Source organism: Triturus cristatus, chromosome 1_1 (assembly GCF_964204655.1).
Source record: "Triturus cristatus chromosome 1_1, aTriCri1.1, whole genome shotgun sequence".
NCBI classification, from domain to species: Eukaryota; Metazoa; Chordata; class Amphibia; order Caudata; family Salamandridae; genus Triturus; species Triturus cristatus.
This window is the reverse complement of record NC_140579.1, coordinates 114,355,612-114,378,452: the sequence shown is the minus strand read 5'-3', so window position 1 is coordinate 114,378,452 and position 22,841 is coordinate 114,355,612. Positions and strand designations below refer to the sequence as shown.

Here is a 22,841-nt window from a genome sequence, read left to right as displayed (position 1 = left end):
CCCCACACCCCCTGTATGTACATGCCATACCCCCAGCCCCCCGTATGTACGGTGCGTCCCCCCACCCCCCGTATGTACGGCGCATACCCCCCACCCCCGTATGTATGGCGCGTACCCCCCAACCCCGTATGTTTGGTGCGTACCCCCCACCCCAATATGTATGCGCCATACCCCCAGCCACCCCCGTATGTACACGCCGTACCCCCAGCCCCATATGTACGCCCCGAACCCCCAGCGCTACGCGCTGGGGGTACGGCGCGTACGTACCGGGGGCTGGGGGTACGGCGCATACATACGGGGCTGGGGGTACGGTGCGTACATACGGGGTGGGGCTGGGGGTACGGTGCGTACATACGGGGCTGGGGGTACGGCGTGTACATACGGGGGGTGGGGCTGGGGCTACGGCGCGTACATACGGGGCTGGGGGTATGGCGCGTACATACGGGGGGCTGGGGGTTCGGCGTGTACATACAGGGCTGGGGGTACGGCGCATACATATGGGGGGGCTGGGGGTACGGCGCGTACATACGGGGGGTGGGGCTGGGGGTACGGCACGTACATACGGGGGGTGGGGCTGAGGGTACGACGCATACATACAGGGCTGGGGGTACGGTCCGTACATATGCAATGTTGGGGTACGCACCGTACATGATGACATGTACGATGTGGGTGATGGCGTGTACGGCGTGTACCGGGCCCCCTTTTTCCTTGTGCATCGCGGCGTACGTAGCTTTTCCGGCACTTTTTGGCTCCCGTAAAAATATAGCAGCGCGGAGTGCTGTGGGTATGAATCGTACTTGCTGGTCCATAAAACGCTGCCTGACTCCGTGCGGACGTCGCGTACGCGCTGTCCAGGATCGGAATTGTATGTATTTTTTAGCCGTATGGTGTTTTTTACGATTCGTACGGAAATGGTATTTCTGTACGAATCGTACTTGCTGGTTTGTACGGTGGAATTCCCGGGTACGAGTCGTATGGCGAAAACGCTCTGTACGACCATTTGTACCCGGGTTTTACAGGATCGGAATCGGCACCATAGTGTTTTCCCCCCTTAAAAATGAACTCTCAAGCATTTAAATGTAAGATTTAAAAAAATCTTCTTTGCCTACCAAGATGTTACTATTTTAAAAGCTAAGAGGTATTAAACAACAGAGAGGATGGATAGTTTGAGTTAACTGTTGTGGAATGTGGATGCAGTACCTCGGTGGCGTCCTCTCTATTTGTATCCATTTAAAATTAGGCCTGGGTGGAGTTTGCTGAGTTGGCACTACGCGGAACTCCGCGAAGTGCCCCAAAAACGCCGTTGCACTACATGAAGTTCAACAAGCAGGCAGGTGAGCTACTCGGAACGCCCGCTTGCGTGATGTATTACATTTTCTGCAACGCGAAGTGCATTCTCGCACTGAAACTCCCATGTGAACTGCACCATGCGATTCGCATGGGGGCGGCCATCTTTTTTTTGCTTTGTTTATGGTGCAGGGCCTATTTTTTCAATACCATCTAACTTATCTATCCCTCAATTTTATTTATCATATTATTGTGTGTCTTTGTGTTAGTTTACTTAAAGTTTTAAAAAATGTTTTTTGTGTGATTTTTGTACTTTTTTTAATTTTTTGCTGTACGCCTTTAATATTTTTCCTCCCTTCTTTATCCTGTTTCCTATCTTCCTCCCCACGCAGCGCCATGGCAGAGCAGAGGAGCTGCATCACCAGGCCTCCTCAAATGACCCGCAGCACCAGCCGCCTCCATTGCGGTCGGCGGCGCCCTAAAGGGTTGCAAGTTTGCACCATTTTTTCAGAGGTGGAGGTGGCTGTGCTTGTTGTTTATGTGCAGCGTCACCTCCCCTCCACCAAGGCAGCAGGTGGCAGGCCTGGCAGTGGGTACAGCCTCCAGAACCCTCAACAGCGCTGGGAGAGGGTGCATCAGGTGTGCTCCGTAGCTCTGGGGTCAGGCGCACCCAACAAGTCTGATGCACTGGTGGCTCGACATTCTGGATAGGGACTAGGACCTGCTCGACGTGTGAGCATGGAGGTCGCAGGGCTTGGGGAGAAATAATTATTTATTTGTTGTGTTCTAAGATTTTTTTCCCAAATAGAAAAAATCCTGTTCACACTCGGCGGTAAGTTTATGCTACAAATATTATGCAATTCATCTAGCCAGGTGCTCGGTGCTACCTAATCCTACTCATTGATGCTCGCTTGATTATTTAAGATGTAATGCAAAGACTCGTCTGTCCTGTCACTGAGATAGGGGTAGTTATTAATATTAGTGAGCTAGCATTCTCTCACTTCCCTGTGCCTTTTTTTTTCTAGCTTGTCCCAAGCTATCTCCCAGTGATGTGTAGTATGCATGCATCTATACATTGAAAAAAATGCAGACTGAGTTGGCCCGTCACAGGGGGTTGAGAAATTGAGAATGAGATGAGAAGCAAAGATCATTCATTGCAAGTTATTAGTAGTTTCAAAATGTAGTTTAGGAAATTTGGCTAGGGTTAGGTTTAGGATATTAAGAATAGGTCCACAATACTTGTACTATAGATGATCTGATGTAGAAAAGTGCAAAGTTACTGCGTTTGCCTTTCCCTGTCAAAATATTTTTGGGGAGATTATTAACTGAACCACAAATCTTTTAATTTTTTTTTTTCTTACATCATCATCCAGGGGAAGAAGAGGGCTGTGCCTGGAACCACAGAGGCGGGTGAGGGAGCTAGGGATGCCTTCACCAGTGCCACAGCTGATGGCTCGGCTGGCCCCATTAGGCCCTCCCGTTCATAGTATTATATCCCTAACTTTTACTGACCCACATTTAGAATTATATTTATTTTTTTAACTGTGCCTGTCTCTTAATTTTTTTTCCAACTCCCTCTTGTTTCTATCTCTTTCCTATAATTCCTATCCCTGCATTATCGTATTTACTTAGTTTCTATATTTCAAGTTTCTGTACTTGACTTCAAACTGTCTGTACTAGTCCGTATTTAGCTTCTTTTCTTCTGCTCTGTCAGTAAGATTCCCCTCTACCCTTATGTATCTTTTGGACTGGTATTGTAAGATTCAGAGAACCCATTTTAGGTCAGGTACTCTACTGTGAAAATTGCATGCTCAAGTAAGGTATTCTACGCATGTTTGTTGAGAAGGTTTTATTTTTCTTGCTCATGCTCAAATTGTAAAACGAGAGAATGGCCAAGAACATGGTGGACCCCCCAATGTTGTGTATGCATTAATATCATAGTATTTGATAGTAGTTGATGACCGTGAAGCAAGTCTGGAAGTATGAGAAAGACCGCCCCATTACATTTGAAACCAAGACCATATGTCCTTCACAGACCAATTATTCCACCCATTCATTGCACTTCAATGACTCTGCCCCTCCATTACAAAAAGTTATATGTTAGCTTGACTACCTGGCTTTTCAAACATTGCCAACCAACAAAACGCCCAACATGATATTTTGATAGAAGATACCGCAACCGAACTGTAGTGATGAATTGTTGTTGTATTTTGCTAAAAAAAGAATAATTGGGAGGCATATCTGGCAAATTTGTAAGGTTTTTCCTAGCCGCACAGTCCACCAGTGTCTGTGCCGGCAGCGAGAACGGCAGCAAGCGGACGCTGCAGCAGCGGTCGTAGGGGGTCCCAGCAGCATCAGGGATGGCCGGTGGTAAGTCACATTGCTAGCTTATTGACAATTAGTAATATACTTACTGCAAAGGCGTTGACTTGAGAACACCCCGCTTTAGCAGATACAGCGAGAGTTGAGTAGTTAATGCCTCTTCTATCTACAACTCAGTAGACAAAGGTTCACAATGAACTGTAACAACGTTGGGTTGATGGAAAAGAGAAAAAAGGGTGGAAGGGGAAAGCATGGGTGAAATGTAATATGAGTGAAAGGATGCATGGGTAAAAGGATGCATATAGGTGGATGAAAGGATGCATGGGTGAGTGAAGGATGGATGAAATGATATACAGATGAAAGGATGCCTGCATGGGTGGGTGAAAGGAATGCTCAGGTGGGTTAAAGCAGGATAGTTGAATGGGTGAAAGGATGCATGAATGGATAAATGAATGTTGGGGAAAAATTCGTTAGGAGCTATATTTGGATAAATGGATATATATGGATGAATGGGTGCAATGGTCAAAGACTGGACGAGAGAATGTAAAGGTTAAATGGTGTGTATCAAAGCCTAGGATGAAGAATACTAGAACGATGAAAGGATGAATGGATAATTGCTTGGATGAAGAAACAATAGAGCTCTTCTGTATAGAGACGTGCTCACCTACTTCACTTTCTTGGAAGGGTTTTATCAAAGCTTTGATTCAAAGGGTTGGGGTGGTATTTCTGTCTACTCCATTGACTCACAGTATTTTTTAAGCGAGTCAGACATTATGTATCCCACGCACAATCAATCTTCGATTCATCAACTCCCTCCCTACCCATGGCATTTTGCCAGTGCCACCCATGATGGCCTAACTGCTGCATGGTTCAATTTGGCACTGCAGTGTTGGCTGTTTAATGTGCATCTGCTTCAGTTAATGTGGCATTTACAAAGTTTTCAATGCATGACAATGTGAAAACAAGGTCTGTCTCCCTTCCCTCCCCGTGCACAATCAGTCGCTTCCCAGTACTTTACTCCTTTATTCTTTATGCACCGTTCGTGGAGTTTTCCCTACTCCGCGGAGCACGCAGAGTTCCCCAAAAAGTTTTTTTCCTCACTTGCGCTCATCAACGTTGGCGGTCAGATTTCTAAATGCATGGGGTCGCAGTAGGCCGCGAACACTCGCATTGAGAAACCTTCCATTGACGTTGAGAAAGCTGCAGCTAGAGTAGAAAATCTACTCGAGCAGCAGAAAGGAAGCTGAGCCCTCTTGCGCTGCGCATGGTGCCATTTTTGGTGATTTTACAGCGTGGGACAAACACCCAGCACTCCGAATTACTGCCAAGGGCATGACCCTAACGCACTCCAGTGCTCGCAGAGCTCTGCATAGCATAGCAGAGGTTTTTGTCACTTCACGGAGTTGCGCATAGCAGAACTCCGCAAACTCCACCCAGCATTTTTCCTAAGTTCTGCATCAGCCATTCTTGGCATGCGCCACATTTTCCTAGACAACATATATATTTCATCATGGCTTCCATAACGGATTACGCCTTTTCATTTTTTTCCCTTTAAACATTTGTCAACCACAGTGATTCACTTGCCAAAGCGTAGGCTGATGATGATGATCAGTTACACCTCACTAACCTGTGGAAAATTTCTACTTACCTGGCCTAATCCCGCTAACTTACCCTGCAGTAGAGTAAGTTTCCTTTCCTTACTGCCAAAGCAATAGTATTTGATGGAAAAAATAATTATAAAATGCAGTGGAGGGTGAGGCCTGAGAGTAAAATGGGACTAACTAAGTAAATGCTTTGACGTTTGCGGATGGTATACTCTATGACGAATGTGAAAAATTCATTTTATATCCCATTCCTTAATCCTTTCCCTGTACTGCAGTGCATCACTTTTCCCACCGTCTACTTACGGCAGACAGGATGTCCGCATGATTTTATACATGACGTGTACCATTCCTTATTATTTATCTGCCTTGTAATCAGGGTAAAATTGAAAGGCATTTTGGAGAACAGCAGAGCCATTGGAATAGGATAATTATCCATTACAGCTGCCCCAGCTGCAGACTGCAGAGGGTAGCAAAGTACTACTAACCAGTACGACTAGTGCCCCAGCTAGCATGCCTCTATTAATTTAGCACAAGAGAGAGACTACTTGTACTGCATAGTGCATAATGCCTTACTCATTAATGAGAGATCATTTATTTTTCCAGGCGAAATGTTTGTTTAGTTTTACTAGGAAATCCTTCAAAAGGAAACATAACAACAGATTTTTAAACTGCTGTGCTATTTATCCTGCATTATTTCATTGCAGACAGTTAGTGCATTTACCATTGGCCTTTAGTTTTATGTGAGGCATGTGTAGGTAATGGTTGTGTCTCTAATCACATCAAAATTGAATGGACCCTAGGAGACTAGCAATGTACTACTACTGTGCCACTACATCATTTTAAACAAGTGTTTAGCACAGAGTATTGATTGCAATTTGTTTTTTTTCTTTCTTGATATAGCTCCTCCTATTGCTCCATCTAGGCGGGATATAGGAGCCCGGCAGCGGCAGCAGAAGCTGGAGGCCATACGGGCAGAGTATCAGCGGCTGGTGGCCCAGGAGGAGGATTAGGCAGCTGCCAATGGCATCAGCCATCCGCCGTTGTTCCATCACTGCTGCCCCACCTCAATTTCAGACCGCACCTTTGAACGACACGTCCTGCTGAGGCTAACGTGAAGGAAGCCAGGCAAGAACAGATGGAGGGCCACCTCATCTAGTGCCATCTTCATTAACCCCACTATTTAACATTTGTTTTGCTGGGTAGGACTTGTTGTGGGTGGAGAAGGTGTGAAGGATGGGAGTTGGGACCGGGACAGTTTAAACTTGAGTTTTTTGCTGGACATTTTGGACATTAGCTTGGGATGGTGAGATTTGTTTGGGGAGAGGGGCGGGCAAGTTGTGGGTGGTAGGGGTGGGTTCTATTATGTTGTTAAAAAGGGTAATAAATACTTATTTTACTTTATTTATGCCTCAAATCTTTTGTTGGGTGTTATACTTTGCACTGCTGCCTTTTAGCACACCCTATTTCTAAAATCTGCTTATAGTGTATAACAGTTAGTTATGCGATACCCAAGTCCTTCTACACTCCTAGGGGCAGATTTATGACGACTGGCGCATCCCTGCATATCAGCAGGGATGCACCAGTTATTATGCGCCACAGCTGCGCCACCATGGATGCGCCGCATTTATAATGCGGCGCACCATGGGGCAAAAATGGCACAGATGCGTGACGCATCTGTGCCGAAAAGTGGCGCATTGCTGGAGTTGCGTCGCAAGTGCGATGCAGCTCCAGCAATGATCTGGGGGGCCCTATCTTTACAATGCTGCGTCAATCCTTACGCCTGCTTCAAGCAGGCGCAGGGTTTTGACGCAGCATGGGCCTAAAAGTGACTGAGTGAAATCTTGTAGATTTCACTCAGCCACTTTTAGGAGGCGTTCCTGCGTCGGAACGCCCCCACCTGCCCTGGAACGCCTACATGTGGCGCAGGGCTTTACAACGTGACGCATCTCCCAGATGCGTCACGTTGTAATTACCCCGCACCATGGCGCAGGATTTGCACCGCTGCTGCGTCACAAAAGTGACGCAACGGCGGCGCAAAAGTGGCGCAAGTGCAACATAAATCTGCCCCCTAGTCTCTGCAGTCTGCAACTATATTGACTACTATCGTGGGGGTTGCCATCACTTATATTGCCTTCAACAAAGCTCCATAGTTCTCTTACCTGAATAGATGATGCGAGGGCTGCATGATTTCCCCAGGTGCCATCTTATAGTGGTGGTAGTAGTAGCAGGCTAGCGCACCAACAGTGAAGGAATCAGAAGCAAGGTCTTAATCCCACCTAGGTGAACTCCACCTGTAGGATTAATCCGAAGAATCATTCATCGAAGGCAAGTAAATTGAAATAAAAACACTGAGTTAGTGGGACAAGGTTCAGCGTTTATGCAACACAATACTTGAATGATGACAGGGGTTTGCCCTATCACCCATACTGTTCAATTTATTCTTGGAACTGTTAGCTAATGCCTTGAACTCCGCGAACATTCTTTTTTATATGTATGCGGATGACACTCAACTCTATCTGAAAATCACCTCCCCAGAAGACATCATCTCACTCAACTCAATCCTGATGAATACTCAAAACTGGCTCACGGACAACAACCTCATGCTCAACACATCCAAACCCGAATTCCTTCTCATCCCTCCCCCTAATCACATTCCCAAGACTCAACTTTGGATGAAACACCTCACAGCCTTCAACTGTTCCCCCCACATCATTGAGTCAGCTAAATCACTCGGAATTACACTAGACTTGCACTTGAATATGAAGAATCGTATAAGCAATGCAACCAATGGAGCTAATCATCAGTTGAGTATACTAAGGAATCTCAAACCATTCTTTCCACAGAAAGACTTCAAATTGGCGGTACAAGCTATAGTTTTGTCAAGACTAGACTGCGGTATTTCCACGCTATGTGGTCTCCCCAAACTGAGCCTGGCCCCTCTAAAGGCTTCGCTTAATGCCGCAGCTAGACTGATTACTGGGACAAAAAGAAAAGAACACATTTCCCCAGCCCTAAAATCCCTAAACTGGTTACCATGTGAGGCCAGAATTCACCTAAAAATTGCCTGCATGACGCACAAAGCCCTTCACTTCAAGACCCCCATCTATCTAGCTCAAAAACTAGAACTATCAGGGGGGTGCAGAGCATCTCGAAGTGTAAGTACAATGCTCCTGAAACCACAGCTTTTCCACAAAAAGAGATCGAGTAACAGAGCCTTCTCTGGCATTGCTCCAAGATTTGAACTCTTTCATCCGGAAATCCGTACAATCTCCTTGACCGCTTAATCCGCGAAAAATGTAAAAAAAATCCTAATGCCCAAGTTCCTGCCTGAATAGGCCTTGACTCCTAGACTCCATTACTGCCCTATATTCAGTCTTCTTGATTAACTTTGGACATGATTATGTACCTGGGAATGACATTGTTAGCATGCTTTGTACATACATAGGTTCAAAAGTTCCTAACCCATTGCTGTATCTGCCCTAACTTTATGTGAAGAGTTCTGACACCTACAGGAGTCTTGCACACGTCTTGTATTATTATGTAAATAACAAATGTTTTGCTTCCCAATACTGTATACCTCTTACCCAAAATTGAAAAGCACTCTGATTCCCGTAAGGGCCATGCTCACGCTATACAAAACTTTATAAATAAAAAATAAAATAAAAATGATGCTGACAAATGATGTTCTTCTACATCAGAAATAGTGAGCTCTGTTTTATGTGTGGGTGGGTAAATGGGACCAGTATGCGCTATTGTTTAGGTCAAAGAATTGAAGATCCAGCAATGAGTTGGTGTTGCTTTCACCACATCCGCCCCACCATGTATGTCATTAATTATTGGTGTAAATCAAGAATTAAGTCACATTTCAATAAATGGCACATCCCAGGGAAAGAGGGTTTGAGGTTTCAGGAATGGATGGGAAAGGGGATTTGGGAAAGGTGTGACAAAAACAAAAACTACTCAAAGACAATATTCATTTGGGCGATGAGCAGCCAATCATCATCAATCTGTTGTGGAAGGAAACAAAGGAATGAGTATGACACAGTTAAGTTAAATGCATTGCAAACAGTCAGTCAGCCCTAGAGACCCAAGTTAATATAGTATTATCTATCTAAATGTTCTGTCAGCTATGTTTGAAAAATAGTAAATACAAATTATGGAGGACTTCTAAAAAATCATTCTTAAAAGAAAAATGATACTGTATTGCCAAACTGGGGGATGCATCTGCATTTTTCTTGGATTGTCCATCAATCTTGGGTACCTGGTCGTAGTGGTCCGGTAAGGTAAACATGAGTGTTATGGTGGTTTTGCCTTTTGTGCAGGAGAAGAAAAGGCCTGCGGATTGTAAAACAGAAAATATATTGTAGAGTCAAGGAGAAGGACAGAGGGTCAGTTTCATGAGGAGGGCACCAAGAACACTTAGAAACATAACATAAACATAACATAACACTTGTATTTGTAAAGCACACTTATCACCCATGGGTCTCAATGCACTGAATAACAGATGTTTATTGTTACCCAACTCAATGGTACTCATTTTATCGACCACAAATGGATGAAAGGCTGAGTGGACCTGCCAGGATTTGAACCTGTGACCATGAGGTTGAACACAGGCCCCTGCAGTGGATGCATTAGCCACTAATCCACCAGACAAGAGCATAGTCCTTTGCAATCATTCATTTTATGACTCATGTACGATAAATTAAATGAGAGCAAATACAATAACAAAAAATCACAAACAAGTGGCTGCATGTATCAGGCTGACCAATAATGTGATGATGTGACATCATCTTTGTCTGTCTCCAGTTATCTACAACAGGCCGCTCACCCAACCACATAGTTTCAAATTTGAGCCAGCCAGCACTCACACTCAGCAGCATTGCATTTCCCAAATCAAGAAATCAACTCACCTCTCACCAGTCCACAGATTCGAGTAGGCCACTTGGAGTCATCACCCTGTTGGTTTTCATGAAGTTGATAACTTACTTCTTCTGGCAGTTGTTGAAGTAGTCACGCCCTGACTCCTTCCATCGTCCTCTTGGCTCCCAGTAACAAATATGTCCAACTCCGTTCTGACTCCTGACTCAAATGAGAGAGATCTACCTGTAATGCGATGCTGTTGATGAACAACAAGAGAAACATTGAGTAATTTTTTGAGTAGACTAGATTTGTAATTGTTAGCTAAATGGACAGGTCGGAACTTTGAGGTGTGTGAACCAGAAAGCAAAGCAGTGTTGACCTGGTAAACAAATCTTGCTAAGTGTCAAAGAGGAAGAAAGAAATATCCTTCAATAAAAAAAGGATCACCCATTAGGCCACCAACGTTGTAATTCATCACAAACACAATCAAGCTTACAAATTATAGTTGAACACGGACCCTCACTGTCTGCCACCACATGAATCATTTCAACACTGACAATCACTCGTATTTCACACATTGGTGCATTATTTACCTGTTACAATTCAAGCACAGTGGTACATTGCCGATCCTCTTTGACTCATGCAACACACATTGTCTGGAGCAGTTCTGCTGGGGGATGAAAGAAAGGACAGGCACGGGATGAAGGCAGGCATTGTCTCTCCAATGCCCTTGAAGAGAATGGGGTAGGAAGCTTTTTCACTGCACACTGGTTCAACTCCAATCCGGACAGACATGTGTCTAAAATGGTGGGGCTGCATTAGTAAGTCAGACACAAACAGACAAAATAACATAATGGTCCCCTAGCTAAATCATTTTTTTTTTGTCAAAGCACTTCGGCGATACAAAGTTCTATGGTGGCACAGGCCTACTCAATAGACAGGGAAGCCGAGTTTGCCCTCAAACTCGGGTGGTTTGCCCAGAAGTTGGTCAGCTAACATGCTACCATGACCTGAGTCTGACCAATCGTCCCTCAATCTCCTCCTGTCATGCTTCAGGTATGGTGTAGTTCGGTGGTCTAAAGTGCTGATTCATTTTGGCCATGGTTAATCTCTTCATGTTTTTTTTCGGGTGAGACACTGGTCCTTCTCACTGTGACAACTGCACCAGCTACACTGAACACATGCTCAGCAGACATTCTGGCTACAGGACAAGCCAGATGCTTTATGCCAGCCTGCTGAGCATTGGCTATGGGCGCCTCTTCCCATGAAATACACTAATGGGATTTGATCCAGATAGACCTCTGTTGAGTCATCCAGATAGGCCTGGACCATCCTCTCAATATTCATTGGTGCTCCAACTTGCTTGACCTCTTTCGCCCGCGCCTTTGCACTGGACTTAGCTCTGCCTTTAGAAACCAATCAAATGCAGATTTTGGGGCTGATGCTCCTGTTTCTGTTCTTGTTGCTGGTGTTCTTGTTGGTTTTGGCTTCTGTGAGCCAACAGCACTTCCTTCTTACTCTGTGAAAGTTGAAGGCTGTACCCCAGAACTTCTGCCCAGGAGTGGGCCTCTAATTCCCAGCCGCTCTTTTTCTAGGTCACTGGCTTGCTCAGCAATCCACATCTTGTAGTTTGAAACATCCCCATCTGAAAAACGAATGAAAGTGGCCAGTAACTATTTGTACTGTGGATCAAGAACTGTGTCAGAGATTTAATGTTTGGATGATACAATGTCTCTTTGCAGGCTTGTGTTAACAGCCAAGCAAAGGATTAAGCTCTCCACCAACTCACTCACATCTTTTTTTATCCACACCTGCGTACATTTCAAACCCCTCCTTGAGCTGATCCTGTAGCATGTGCAAAAAGGGGATAGCTTGACCCATGGTACTGTCCTACTTGCCGACTTCCCGTATGAAAACCTCAAAAGGAAGCAGCATCACTGTCAGACATTTGACTAGGCCCAATTGGTCCATCTCAGGTTTTTATTGACTTCCAAAAAGCCAGGAAGTCAGAGCATTTCCTTATAGCAAACGGTAGGCCGTTCCCTGGGTAGCTGCTTTCAGTAGAAATCTCCTGCCACCCCAAGTAGCACGTTTATCTCTTGGAGGGGATAATAGCATCGTGTCTGAGGATCTAAGACTTCTGCCCGGGGAGTACCATGCAAGTTTTGAGCGAAAATAGTTTGCCTGAACTTTGTAATGCTTTGAAGGTTATGCACAAGGTCTTAATCTCCAGTCGTTTTGCTATAGGTAGCCAGTGCAGATTGACCAATGCTTGAGCAACCGACTTATGTACAGGAATTCCAGTGAGGAGTAGAGCTTCAGCATTTTGCAGCATTTGGAGTTTTTGTAATTACTTTTTCCGAATGTCAATAAAGAGGGCATTTATGTAGTCTATTTTGCCCAGAATCAGAGAGGTGGCATCTGTTTTTTGAAGTTGATTAGGGATATATGGACAGATATTCTTTATTAATTTCAGTGTATAAAACATGGAAGATGTGAGTGCTTTTACTTGATGATGAAAGTGGAGTTTATCATCAAGATAATTCCTAGGTTCCCTGCTTTCTGTGCTGGTATTAGTAAGGGTCCCATATTCGGGAGCCACCTAATTAGAGACCAAAGGGATCTCTTGTTTCCGGACAGTAGGACCTCTGTTTTAACAGCATTTAATTGTAAGCAATTTGCTTGCATCCACTGATCTATTTGGACCATAAAGGAGTTGAATCGGTGTCCAACTTCTTCCTGATCTTTGGAGATTGACACCACAATTCGGGTGTCATCGGTGTAGGACACTACTGAGAAACCTAAGGACTTTATCAGTTTGACCAAGGGGGCAACATACAGATTGAAGAGGGTAGGACTCAATGAGGAGCCCTGCGGTATACCACAAGGCAAACCATGCCTACATGGTTTGTTCTGTCTGTTAGAAAGTCCTCAAGTAGAGTCAAAGCTGCGCCTCTCATTCCCAACTCCATTAAGCTGTTGTTCAGAATGATGTGGTTGACCGTATCAAAAGCCGTGGAGAGATCGAGAAATATTAGGACGGCTTGACCTCCATTATTCATGATCCATCTGAGTTCTTCTGAAGCAGTGAGCAAGGCTGTTTCTGTATTGTGTGCCCTTCTAAAACCATATTGGGAAGGATCCAGCACATTATTACTGTCAATCCATGCCATAAGTTCGTTATTCAGGGCTTTTTCCTGTAGTTTAGCCAGGAAAGCAAGTCTAGAAATGGACCTATAACTACTAGGTTCCTGGGGGTCAAGATTGCTTTTTTCAGTAGAAACAGGATCAATGCTGCCTTCTAAAGGGGAATATGTCCTTTACTGATCACTTTATATAGGATTTTTGTCAATTGTTCTTCAAAAATCCTGTTTGCTAAGTGTACAATCTTTTGGGGGAAGGGGTCTAATGGGGACCCTGATTTGCATGACTTTATAAGTTTCAGCACCTCCTCTTTGTTCAGAGGCGAAAACCTATCCAGCATTGTGTCTGATGTTAGGGAGTTGTTAATTGGAGCCATAGGTTCTGCGTTATGAGTTAAAGTGAAGGAATCGAAGAACTCTGTACCTTTACTTTGAAAGAAGCTTGCAAGAGTATCACAGAAGGTCCTATTTGCCATGGCATCTGTTTTTGCCACCATTTTTTTTTACCATACTGAAAAGTTCTTTGGCTGAATTTTCAGCTTGATGTATTTTCTCAGTGAATTATTTTGTTTTCTCTCTTTGGATGAGAGTTTTGTATTCAGCAATGGATTTTTTGTAGATCTCTCTGTCACCAAGATCGTACTTGGATCTCCATGCTCACTTTAGTTTCCTGCATAGTCGTTTCTGAGTCCTCAGGCATACAGAAAAACAAGGTTTAGAGGGGGGACAGCGACGGTTTCATGCCTTTCACAGTTACATCCCCTCTTTGCGTGAAATTCATTGATCGGCCTGTACTGCTCAAACAGAAATTAAAACATGTAATAAGTCGTGTTCCAATGTGTTGGCACCTCTTGTATGGGTGCTTTAACTGCCATTCTATTATCATTCTGAAGGATCCTCAGCTGTTTCAGGGCTTTAAAAGAATGGCTGAAATGAGTGCAGATTCTTCTGCAGGTTAACAGTAAGTTGCTGACTCGTTTTTCTATTTGAGAAAGTCTTGTACAATTATGTTAATGCAGTGTGCCAAACACAGGATCCTGAAATAGCCACCATCTGACATGGCCTTAACTGTGTTGCTGCCATTGTCCGTGGCAACAAATCCGATGTTAAGCCGTCCGGGTCACAGCCATTTAGAGGCCTTGTTGTTAATGTCATCCAAGATATTTGCAGCACTATGGGATTTCCCCGTAGCAAACATGGCTACTGTTGCATGCTTCTGAGAGCTACTGAAAATTTCAGCAGTGTCAACGCCTGCAGATATAATTTCTTTAACCCCCACTAAAGGGATCCAATGTGCAGTGATACACATGTAATCAGTGGCTTAGCAACTGGTCCACATGCAGGTCTTCAGATGGATACTGTGAACATTACTGTGCTGCAAATCTTTTCCAACCAATTCTAGCACATAGTGATGTAGCGCTGGAACAAGCAACTCAAGCAAAATAGGTCCGGCTGGAAACATTCTATTTCAGGCAGATGGCGGCCTCAACTTCTAGAAAACCCACTCCTTCCACACAAAAAAAGGGAGGATGTCCAGCGCTGACATTGTAGCCAGTTTCCTTTTGTACAAACGTGCAGTTTTGTGGTTGTGTTCATACTGCCCCTCCTGCCTAAATATGCCAGAATAGGAGCCTGGATTTTTTGTCTTTTCTGGAACAACTGATGCAGGCAACTTCTTGAGAGCAGAGGGTGGTAGACTCAATGTGAGTCTCAGCGGGGCAATCACTGTATGCTCTTGCCTTGGTGTCGCAACCTGACTCTGAGTCTTGGGCCATTGTGACGTTGCTGATGTGGGAGATACTACTGCAGTGCTGGGGACAGGGCTGATTTGTGTAACAAAAATATCACCTTCCTCTTCACTTTCACCTTCCACAGTGATCAGATCAGATTCCCAGTTTGCATCACCTTCACCAACACCACTTGCAGTTTTTTGGCTAAGGTGCGCCTCCCAGCAGATTGTGTGGTGTTTTCTCAAATGGATTGTTTGGCCTGCTGTGCCATAATTTGTACCAAGCTTACCCCGACTAACACTTGCTTTGCAAATGGAGCATATTGCAATGTTTGCCTCCTGCTTGCTAATTGTAAAGGTGTACCAAACTGGGGAGGTAAACTTTCTGACACTGGTGCCACTGCCAAGGACAGAAGAAGTGGTGGTAGGTGGGTGTTTCGACATTTGCTTTTCTGCAGTGCCTCCTTCTACTGAGCTGGTTGTGGATGTAGGTCTCACGGGCCTTGCACATATATGGAAGCTGGCAGTGGTGGTTTCTGTGCCACATCCCTCAGAAATATATACAAAATAGCCACCAGCCACATGGTCAAACAACTAACAGGAGGCATCGAAAACAAAGAACACATGCAGGTCTATAGACACTGACTATCCAAATGGCCCCTGGCCACATGGCATGGGGAACAAGAGCAAATGGTGGCCTATGGCAAACACACTCACACACCGGCCAGACAAAGGAGGCATGGTCACACAGGAGAAAACAGCATTAATTCAACAATGTCAAGAACGAAAATTAACTCGGTAATTTCTTTTTACAACAACACACATCCTCCAAAGGCATCAAATATATTACTCCACCTATACACTGTTTACAGAATGACAAAGTGAAATACCCCAAAAACAAATTCTGTAATTTAATCCAGTGCCATCCATGTCCTAAATTATGTTTCAATTCAATAGACACCACATAAACAGTTGTTTCATGCACCTATGACTAGTACTGGGCCTACTGGCTGGATGGCCTATAAGCAGACTAAATGTGCTGGATAGGACCATCAATCATGTCTTTGTAAATTGCATGTACTCTCGTAATAGTCCTTTCATTTTTGAAATTCTTCACGCAGCGCTTCATGTAGAGGAGTAATTTATACTTACAAACTAGCAGCCCACTTTCTCAACAGACTGACTGAGCTGCTGCACATTCCTAGTAATCAGCGGCCCGGCTCTGTGACAGGTTTAGCTGCTCACATGCTTTGTGAAATGTTACAGGTCATCTCCATTTTCAAACAGTTACGCCATGCATGCACTCATGTAAATGTGTTGTTTTAAATTACCTTCACTTGTAATATCTTTCTAACCATTACACCATGCAAAGTGTTTAAATAGGCTGGTTTGTACCATCAATCATGTCTTTGAAAATTGCATGTACTCGCATTATTGTTCTTTCATTGTTAAAATCTTCAAACTGCTCTACCTTGCTCACACACAGTATTTATACTTGCATATTAGCAGCCTGGCTTCTCAACAAACTGACTGAGCTTCTGCATTTACATAATTGACGTCAACACATTCCTTGTAATCAGCAGCCCGGTTCTTTGACAGGTTAACGTAGCTCCTGCACCATGCGTGCACGTCTTTTTCATATAATTGACGTTTTGAAACATTCTCAAGTTACACGGGCGAACGTGCACGTCGTTCTCACGCCGTGTATACTATTTATAGCCTGCCTCTCACCCTGGCCCCTTTCTTCCAACAAAGCTGCTGCCGAACGGACGCGTGTTTCTTTGCCAGATCACGGTGAGAGTATACTAGGGAGCACTGAGAGAAGCGCGCCTCACGCCTATGAGTGATTTCTTTTCCTTCTGTTTTAATTAAATAACTTACGCACCCTTCTATCCATTATTTATATTATTTATTATTATTTTTTCTATCAAATCACTCGACTGGCTATAAACAAAGACTCCAACCAACGGGTGGAACTCATTTACAGATTAATTTTGAGGTATGTCACAGTCATAACAGACTCCTGTTGTATTATAAGCAACAGAAACACTATCAGTCACTGATTTAGTTCCCTGTCACTTTCTCATAGGCTCCAACCAGCTGGTGGAGGTGTGTGAGGTTTTAATATTAAATTAATATCTGACTAGGAGGCATTTGATACTTTGCAGATATACTAAAGAATCTGCATTTTGGTAAGCTTGATTTCTGAAAACCAAATAGGGATTCCACAATTCTGTTTTATAACACACACCTGACACGGCTCTTTAATTCACCCATAGGCTGCCCATCCCCCCTCCTGTCCTGAAGAAGACCCACCTTGACGCATTTCACTTTTGTGCTACTTACGGGGTCGAAACGTCGACGTACTGGATATATCTACACAACGCTCATGATCACAGTCTTATTTGTCATTGGATCCTGAAGCATATGTGCTACAATAACAAGGACATTTGAAAAAATCCTTTCTTTTACTGCACGCTTATTTGTTTTTGTATATAGTGTACTGTCTTTATCACCAACAACCACGTCACTTTTTCACCTCAGTCACGTATTCCATATTGCAATTGAAATTGTAAATTGCGACAGCCACAATTATTTGATATTGTTTTCTGAATAGACTATTGAATTCTAAGTTTGGTGTGTGTTATATTATTTTCTCTTCTTTCACAAATCATTGATATGTGTTATAAGTAAGCTGTAGCTACTTGCTCTGAGCAATTGGAAACCCCGACAGAACCATTTTTCCACTTTAATAATTTAAACCATTAGCAGACTAGGCAACATAGTGAATTGAATCAATATTGCAAATTTATTAAAAACACAGAAAAAATTTACTGAACTGTACAACACTTTTCCTTTGTAAAAGAAGAAACACTGCATGCAAAAAAATACCTACGCCCCTACTGAAACTGCAGGCCACCAAGCACAAAAAAAATTGAAAATCAAATAAAAGTACAAATAAATCCTGGTGCATGTCCTCTATCACACAAACAACACACTTTTACAACAGTTTTTTAACTTACTTGAGATACTACAAAAACAAAGTTCTCAAATCTAATGGTATATGCAGCAAACAAACAGAGTGATCCTTTCAGCTAAAAATCCAAATGACAAGTGACCAGGAGGTGGACAAATCACTGGAGGAGCCTGCTGGAGAGGAACAGGAAGTTGGGGTCTCAGGATACTTCTTCCTTTTTGAAAAAAAAGTACAATAACAAACGGGATCCTCCCACAAAAAAACAATGTGAACGGTCCATTTGAGAAGTTTTTAAAATTTTTGAGGAGATTTAACTGCTTTTAGAGGAGAGAATCTTCTCCAGGGTGCAGCCGCAGCACAACCTAAAGCCATGTAAGCGTGAGCAAAATCTCACAGGCGCTTGCGTGCTGGTAGCAAATCTCGTCAGCGCTCGTGAGCACCTGGCAAGTCTTTTCTTGCTCCCCTCGCAACAAATGATATGATGAGAGTGCCAATAACAATAATAAGATATCTCAAAATAGAGTGGGGGTCTAAGGGATAAGGTTTAGAGACTCAAACAGTATATAATCCCCAAATCAACATACCTAACAAAGAAAACTGTGAGTCTAAAATAGTCGAGTGACCTTGAAAATGCTACACTACAAGTCCTACATCAAGTCTAATTGTTAACACAAAGAAAACATATCACACTGGATATGTGTATGCATAGAGAATATGTGTATGCATAAAAGATTCCCATCACCCACTAGAAGTGGCTCGCTTCATCATTTGGGAACCCAGGGACTTCCCAGAGAACCATCCACTACCAGATGAACGTTGATACAGGTTCAAAGTGTATCCCGGATGCATCTATCAATATGTTGCTTGAGTAGAAGGAACCAAATTGAAGATGGTGCGGGGTGATGTATGCAGTGCAAGTGATGAAAAAAAGTGTGATGAATAAAATTGGTTAACAAGGCACAATTTTTTTTTATTTGGGTGCTACCTTGATACCAAATTAAAACAGTGCTATAACAGTTTAAACAAATAACTGTGTTGAAAAACTGGTCTACATGTTTCAGCTTATGGATAGATTATATCCCAGCTTTCGTCAGGACCATAAAGAGCTACTGCAATATTATAAGTGAATAACAGGTAAATCATACAACCTGAACCTGTGATAGGTATAGGAGAAAATACCTGTAAGGGTTGAGACAAAAAAACGTGAAAGGTAAACGACAAGAGTGCAGCGGCACAGTTAGGTCACAGGGCGCATAAGAATCAAGTCTTCCAATTATGCAAAATACTTATTAGTATAATCAAACAACTGTACAACCATCACATCAAATGATTGAAATACTAGTTATTGTCACTTACCCGAAAAATTCTGGGTATGCGCCTCGCCTCACCTGGCAACTGCTCAGGCTAAGGAGGCACCGCTCTAGGAAGTAGATGAAAGGTATTGTATAATCTGACCATTAATGCTATGAGTATAACAATACTTAGTACATAAAAACGCATTTCTTTAAAACCAAAAGCGGGGGAAAGAACCCACGGGAGTCTGACTACCGAGAAGGCTATGCCTCTATGTAATCATATACTGATCTTGTTATATGCAAAACCTACGCCTCAAGGATGGCTATTTAAGGACATGGGCATAGAATACTATTTGACTGTACTCTAAAAGTATGTGTGATTGTAAAGGCTTATCGCATTTTATCATAATGGCTCGTGTGAACAGTGCCATCTATCATTCTCGTGATGCCGAGAAAAACACCACATTGTGCTAGCTGTTGTACCGTGCTAGAATCCATACGTGGTGACTGCTATAATCAACAAGAATATGCCATAAAGGTATGCTAATGACAATAGAATAGACTGCCCTTTCTCAAAAAACTTGTTTCGACATAATGATTAAATGCACAAGTCTATCTGCTCTCGGTCGATATAAAATGGCAGATAGCAGAACCCGCTAACGGAGCAGAAACGCGCCTCATTTGAGACAAGTGTCCGTTGTTTAGGAGGTCGAAACAATATTGGGCACAAAAGATCTTACCTATCCGTCGGTACCTCGTACGGCTGCTGAGCCAGAAGGGGAGGTACTCGACCATGGTGGTGTTCGCCATTTATAAAAACGGGAACCCGTAGTATTAGGTGCGTGGTCGACGTAAGAGGAAAGCGCATGGTGATGACATAGAAACGTCGTTACATGCAGCCTGAGTTCACATGGGAAATGTAGTCTTTTCATGCAAAAGGTACAGGTAACCAATTGGATTATTAGACCCCACACGAAAACTCGAGGATTAGCCAGGGAGGGTTCATGGCGTTAAGTAAAGGACATGTACTCATATAATTTGGATCCCTAAATTAATTAGCGACCAACAAAGAATATTTTGAATACGTGAACTTTACTCATGGTATCACAACCATTCTGATTGCGTATGATAGAATATGAGGATTGCAAATTCAAGAGCAAATGACAAACTGTGACTCGCCATCCGCTCATAGATGTTACGCAACCTCCTACCAGCTTATCACAGCGATGTCCATGGTATCTGATCATTTAGTCCCTGGACATCGCTCTTAAGCCCATCTCTGCTCTCTGATGAGAGTGCCAACATAAAAAAAATTCCGCTCCATTGCTGAATTTGGAGTCTATCAGCAACTACGCATTCTTCGGGGGAACGCGGAGCTGCCAAAATTTTGCTAACTCAGTCAGTGGAGCGGAGTTTTACGCCCAGGCCTACTTAAAATATAGTATGCCATACATGACTAAAACCCATACTTCCCCTCAGAAATATTTGTTTTCATATAATTTACTCCTCCATGTTCAATTAATTCAGCCTGCTTTAGAAGAAAAGCTTTAAATTCAACAACTCCTATTCCAGCAATATGGCATTCAAATGTGCCTCACATTTGTTATTAATATCCAATGCTAGTGTTCCAACCAGTCATTCATTAGTACTATAAGGCTACATTAAAACACTGGGAATCAAATGGCAGATTCTTGGTCTTGCACACATTTCACTCAACATTACAGACTTTTTTCTCACATGGATAATGAAGATATATATGAATTTAAAGAATATTTGTCCTCATTTTAGCTTCTGGAGCACTGATTTTAACTTCCATGAGATAATCGAAAGAGAAAAGTGTTTCCGCTCAAAAATGCTTTATAAAATCCCAGCAGAGGAACAGCATTTTTCATAAGTGGAAATCACCTTAGAACTCACCACAATTCCTAAAATGATTGTGGCACAAATAATGATTTACATTGTGACTAAAAGCTATTACCTTTCTTTCTATATGTTTTTGTGACCCTCAGAACCAGGACTTAACTAGTAAAAAAGAGGGTGAAGCCTTATCAATTAAAAGGAAACCAAGCAGATAGGTTTCATGTGACCTTCCAACTAAATAGTACCATGAAAAACTCAAACTTTAAGGGTCTGATCTACAATAGTAATATGATACAAGTGGTAGGACACTCACAGAAAGCTGCTGATAGGGTGGAGTAGGGCCCTCAGCTTCACTTTGGATCCTCGATCATCACCCTGGTCAGAAACTATTTTGGAGTGCCTTCACCCTTAGCTCAATTCAAAAGTAAAGTTTATTTAGACCATAGATCTTTAAACCACATAAAACATACATTTTTTAAAATTCTACAAATTCTTAAAAAATCATCTCATTCCAGTACAAATTACAATTTTTCATAGCGTCCATCGTAATTTGTTGAAAGCACGTCCAAACGAGGATAGTAAACACAATCGGTATCAATTATGTGATCCGAATATACTAAAATCCTATTTTTGAAACATTTAAGGAGATAAAACTTAAAATCTCAATTCTTCTTTACTCAGTCTATCCCTCCGTTTCCTCTTCCAAAAACAACGGGGCATATTACCAAGGGCCGGCGATAAATATCGCAAAGCGCACATAGCGCTTGCATATTTATCGCCGGCTATCTCTGGAATTTATCGCCCGGTTAGCGCGTATCGCCGAGGCGACAAAAATTCCAGAGATAGTGTGGATATCGCCGTTTTCCGTGGTGAAAAACGGCGATATCCTAGATGAAAGGGCCTGTGGTCTTAGCCACAGAATCCACCCCTAATGTTAAGTATGCCTTAGTCAGGAATTTAACAGACGTTAAATTCCTGTGTTAAGGCAAACTTAACGCAATTTAAATAATCGCTACCCTTCCTAGTTAATATCACAAAGCTGCCCTATTTTCCCTGGTTGGTGTCACAGCCACGCTTACTTTGCATCTCATTAGCGATCCAAAGTTAGGCATGCTGAAAATGGGCGCTAACTCAGCAAAACACGCAATAGCGTGTCTTTGCTGATTAGGCAATAAAATTATCGCCGCCTTTCGGCCGAAAACGGCCGCAAAAGCGGCGATAATTTTTCAGCGCCGCCTTGTTAATATGCCCCAACCGTTTAACAGCCTGAAAAAACTTTGACACAGCTATTGTGATATCAAAGTAATGCATATCCATAAGGAGCTCAATTGCTTGCGCAAGTGACCTAATGCCATATTTTAAGAGAATCGGTCGTAAGAACATTTTTCGCTGGGCTATCAGTTTTTGACAGTCCATTAAAATATGTCAGCAATTGCATTTCATACCAATCCTGCATGTGCATCTACCATCTGGATACATCAGTTCCCTTTTCAATTTCTCATTTGACCAAACAGGATTGGTACCAATTCTCACCCTCAATAATTCCAATCTGAGCCATGGGTTTGGTGAAATCTCTAAGTAGGGGTACCACTTCTCTTTCCACCAGCTATTTATCATAAATCGCACAGACTCTTTCTTTATCAAGTACTCCCTGTCATTCAATCTGGATAATTCCTTCCCTAAAGCTTTGAGTTCACTTTTCGATTCATCAATATGCAGGGACTGCGGATCGATAGACGCCTTTAACTTATCACAAATGGTATG

General features: G+C 43.0%; 1 protein-coding gene across 1 annotated transcript in view; it reads right to left on the bottom strand.

The window, feature by feature from the left end:
• Window positions 1-22,841, bottom strand: part of LOC146869700 (uncharacterized) — a 664,652-nt gene that overhangs the window by 250,570 nt on the left and 391,241 nt on the right. The window lies entirely within an intron of this gene.